This window comes from Halyomorpha halys, unplaced genomic scaffold (genome assembly GCF_000696795.3).
Source record: "Halyomorpha halys isolate HHAL.00 unplaced genomic scaffold, Hhal_1.1 Scaffold211.1, whole genome shotgun sequence".
Taxonomy (NCBI): Eukaryota; Metazoa; Arthropoda; class Insecta; order Hemiptera; family Pentatomidae; genus Halyomorpha; species Halyomorpha halys.
In genome coordinates this window covers 562,947-568,439 of record NW_027105462.1, presented here as the reverse complement: position 1 = coordinate 568,439, position 5,493 = coordinate 562,947, and positions in this window count along the sequence as shown.

Here is a 5,493-nt window from a genome sequence, read left to right as displayed (position 1 = left end):
AGTGCTTTGTAAGGCAAGCACTGTTTTAAGAACAACGGTTATACAAGGAGATGAGGACACAAGATCACTCTCAACCACCAAAATCTTTCTTTAATTATAGTAACTCTTTTTTTTGTAATAAAAATAATATAATGATGTATATATGTATATGTATATATATATATATGTATATATAATAATATATGGCTGAAACCACTTGTACATCCGCCATGCTTGTCTCTCTGAATAACACTGACATGTGGATGGTCCGCTTGGTTCCTTTGTTTACCGAACATTTGTACAAGCCTCCGATTCGTGGCGAGCGGCCAACATGTAGATTCGCCTTTATATATATTATCCACAATCAACATATTATATTATTTTATTTTAATATTATATTTTATTTTCTATTAGAATCAACTACTGTGTACTTATAATTTATTGTTCTTATAATATATTTTCTCCAATTATATTTATTTATCTATTGTTTTTATTAATTTTCTCATGTACTGTTTCAATATTTGTACACTTTACTAAATTAATATCACGAGAGAGAGAAAAATGCTTTCATGCTGCCCGAATACATCGGATTGCTACATTACACAGCATACTAATCAATCTATGACCAAACATAAATAAATTACATATTTTTACATGATATAATAAAAAAGAAAGAAAATATATATATTTTTTCCCCCAGTTTTCATATACAATCAATTCCAGTTTAAAGACTAAATACAAATATTTCAATTTATTCCTTTTTTCTTTCCCTTTCTTGTCCCTTCAATTTCACAATTTTTATTTCATTTGATCGACAAATTCACTCTCCTGAATTCCCCCTCTCAGATCCTCCCCAGTGACCCGCTAAACAAATTAACTATTAGACAGCGATGTGAGATCAGACCAGAGAAATAATAGTCACAGCAGTAGATCAGTTTACAGTAAAACAAACAAATAAATATATTTTACCAAAACAAAATTAATACATAGACTTAAAGGAAAATATAATAAAATATTGGTTAAAAGAAGTACTTGACTGAATAAATAAGTTTAAAAAAATAAATAATAATAAATTATTTTAATGAATAAATAAGTATTCTTCTTTAAATTTATTTTATTATACCTATATTTTATTTACTGTATTATCAGTATTATTAGTTGCTCATTCTATAATTCATATAGTTAGTATTATTATCATATTTGTACATACACATATTTCAACTATTCGAACGACTTCTCCTTCAGTTTGTTTATTTTAGATATTCTAACAGTTTCGTTCTGACCTGAGCATAAAACAAGTGGGTGGTGCTGAATTGTTCATTATTCATTTATTATAATTATTATTAATATTACTGTATTTATCCCTTCTCGACTTTTAAGTAATCTTGAATTACTTCTTTATTTTTCGTTTTTAGTGTCTTAAATTTTGTTTTCTCTTTTCTACTTATCTACTTTACGTGTTATTAAGTCTACTTTTCATTTTATCCAAATAGTTTGCATAATTTTTTATATTCATATCATTTTCTATTTTGTATTTCCTTTTTTTATTTATTTGTATGTTATATATGTATATATAGTTGACCGTAAAAATTTATATATAAGAAGATGGGTAGGGTTGCAGACAAAAGAGAAACAAAAATAGTTTACAACTATTTATTTTCCGACGTTTCACCCAACTTTACAGGACTTCATCAGGGCTAAAAAGATACAAAAAAAACTGAGAATATTACAACAATAAGATACAATAAGGCAATATAAGCTAGGATAAATATTATATAAAAATAAAGAGATAAGAAATTACAAATAAATAAAAGGAAGAAAGACGTAAAATAGTATCAATATAAAATAAAATTGAATAAAACAATGATAAGAATAAAAAATAAGTAACAATGGTAAGGGTAAAATTTTTTGAAAAATATACAGTTAAAAAAGTGCAGGAGACGAACATAAAAAAAAATAAATAAATAAAATTAGAGATTAAATAAATGTCTTGAAAGAATAATTGTAAATAAATTTTCTCTTTTGACCGCAACCCTGGTCATCTTCTTATATATACATGTATCTTACTCACATAAATTTAGATAATTTTAACCGTTCCTTAATTAATCTTTTGTATTTTATCCTGTAATGTCAAAATATTTTAAATAGATTTTTGTATCTTTTAAGCCTTGATGAAGCTCTACAAAGTAGGGCGAAACGTCTGCAAATAAACAGTTGTTAACTTTTTTTTTATTGTATTTTATATACATACTATGTACTTAATTTATCGTTATTTATTTCCAAGTGTGTTTGTTATTATTTCATTATTCTCTAAATTAAAGTTGTTGAACAGATTCGATACTTAGGACTCCATCTTGACAAGAGACTTACTTGGAATCCACACACAAGACTGAAACGACAAGAAACTGCTCGTAGATTCCGATTGCTACAACACTTACTTGACAAACGCTCTAAACTTCCCATTCACTACAAAAAATTAGTATACACTACAATAATCAGACCAATTTGGACATATGGAATTGAGCTCTGGGGCTCCACCAAACCATCAAATTCTTTCCGCATCCAATCATGACAATCCAAAATCCTACGTAAAATGCTTGATGCTCCTTATTACGTCACAAATAAACTCATTCATAAAGACCTTAACATCCCATTCGTTGCAGATTTGACCCAAACCAGACATGCGTCTTTTTATTTCAAACTCCTTAACCATCCTAACCCATTAATTCTTAATCTTTCATCCTTAACAATCCCTGATAATCCTCCGAGGCGTCTGAAAAGAAGATGGCCACGAGACCTTCTAGTTTAAATTAATACCAATGGGTGGTTCCTTCCCAAGATTTTCAAGTGTTTATGAAACATACTACATATTTACTTATTGTATTATTTTGTACAGTTGTAAATTACAATAAATAAATAATTAAAAAAAAAAAAAAATTAAAGTTAGAGTTTTGTTTTTCAGCCCTAATGAAGGACTGAAATTCAGTTTGAAACGTCTGAACAAATAAAAGTTTTACTTATTCATGTGTCTTTACTGACCGCACCCCCAACATCTTCTCCTCATATCAATATACTATAAACGTACCATTATTATATGTATATGTTTTTAACAACTTTTGAAGCCTTTATATTATAAATATTAAATATTTTTCGGTGGATTTAACAGGTATTTTATGGACTTTTTTAAGGGAGATGGTGTAGGATGCTCCGTAACATGGTAAAGACGTAAGATGTAAAGTAGCTATCGAAGCCAGAAAGGGAAGACACGATAGGAGTATCCGTGGCCCCACTAATTGAATTCTGACAGACGACTGCATATTCATAGGGATAGGGAGGAAGGGATGGAGGAAGGGATGGAAGAGGGGATGGGGATAGATATTGGCTATTCTAATCCACAATTAGCAAATCTGTAGCGACCCCTGTAACATCTTGTCTCTTCTGCTACATGTAAATCTCTACGCTTCGTCCTAGGGCACCAACCTTCAGCTTTGCTCTTCCTTGTCCTTCCTGGCAACAGAGTTCCCAGAGCAAGTAAAGGACAGGAACTATTTCTCTTAAAACCACTTTATTGTATAATGTTCAGTTCAAAAGAAAACGGTATTTTAATCGTGTATAAGCGAAAGTAGTTGAGAGAAACAAATAAAATCTAAATGCGATCATATAGTACAAAATTAATGAGTCTGCCAAGTATGGTTAGGAGAGATACAAAATAACGGATATTTCAAAATGTTAAAAAAAATAATTTTTCTTTCGAAGTTCCATATCTTTGAAACTACTTACAACACTAGAAAACCTTATAGAACGTCATTTAAAGAAGAGTAAATTTTCTAAAATATGAGCCATGATAGAGCTGTTTACGTCCAATAGTTCCCAAGATATTGCTTTTTGAAAACCAACATTTCATGAAACGTACTGAAAAATCAGTAGTTAGTGAAATGATTGTAGGGAATCATTATCTCAAGAACCATGAGATGTACAGATGTCTATTAGCACTCAAATTAAAGCTAATTTAAAGCATTATAAAGTTATAATGTTTATGTTATAAAATTAATAAATAAATATAAATATAAAATAAAATAAAGTTATAAAATTAACTCATTAATTTTGACTAGTAACTATAGGGGTGATCTTGGCCATCAATTTTTTCTTTTATTCCTTGCTAACGAGCGGGCAGTAAAGGAAATTAACAGGTTTATAAGATATGAATTAAAACTATCGTGGCTTGACTATTGTAGTTGAAATCCATTAAAAAAAAAATGTGTAGAAACTATACAATTCTTTCCTATTCCATAGTTTGGTGGTGAAACGAAAAGCTTAAAATTATTTTTGTTCAGATTATTGTATATTCTAGGCATTATTGTTTTCTATAAACTGTTCATGTCTTAAGTGAAATAGTAAGTCGTTTGAGACAGTACTAACTGCGTTATTGTGAAGCTAGTTCTCGCTGGAACTCAGCCCAAAAGAGTCCTCTCATACTCACAGCTGCCAAAATGCAACTAAAAACTTTCCGTCTCGGAAAAATATCTCTAATTAAAAAGCCATAGATCGTGTTCAAAGGCTCTGACATAGCGGCAATATCACTACAGTCGCTCTTGCCAAGAAAACTATCGCGACAGGTTGTACTTTCATGACAGAGAGCTGGGGGGGGTATAATGTATTAGTATAAGAGCCCGAGGGGAGAAAAAAGTCAATCATTTTATCTAAATTTTTTATTTATTTAATAAAAATATATATATAATTACTCGGCATAATTGATTAGTCTACCAAGATTAGTTAGAAGGAATAAAAAATGGTGGCTGTTTCAAAACGTTACAAAAAATAAATTTTCATTCGGTGCTCCATATCGTTAAAACTACCTACAATATACAACAAAAGCTAATAGAACATTATTTAAAGTAGATTAAATGTGCTAAAATATGAGCCATATTAAAAACTAACATTTCATGATATATGCACTGAAAAATCAATATTTCCTGAATTTCTTGTCGAAAATTTTCTATTAGCACTCAATGTAATGTTAGTTTAATGTTCTATAAAATAGTTTATGATGTTTATCTTTGTAGGAAAAGTAGTTTTCATGATTTTTACGAAAATAAATTAACAAGATGATGATTTCTAGTTTTTCGGACAAAACGTTTGGTTTATGAAAAACTATATCTTACTATTAAGTAGTTAATGATGTTTCTCAACTCGTAGAGGTAATAGTTTTTATGATATTTTCATATGACGTTTATCTTCGTAGGAGTTGCAGTTTTTATTTACTAAAATATATTAATATATAGTTGTTATAAAATGATACTACAAAAATTACAGTCCCAACGTAGATTAGCGTGATAAACTACTTTATAGTAAAATGAGTATTTTTTTTATTCTGAGCTCCTATAGAAGATCATTTTAAATAGAATCAATTTACAAAAATATATAGTTTATTTTAGTAAATATCATATAAACTTCTACTGTTACGAAGATAAACATTATAATTATGAGAGATAGTTGACCGTGGATGATAAATGA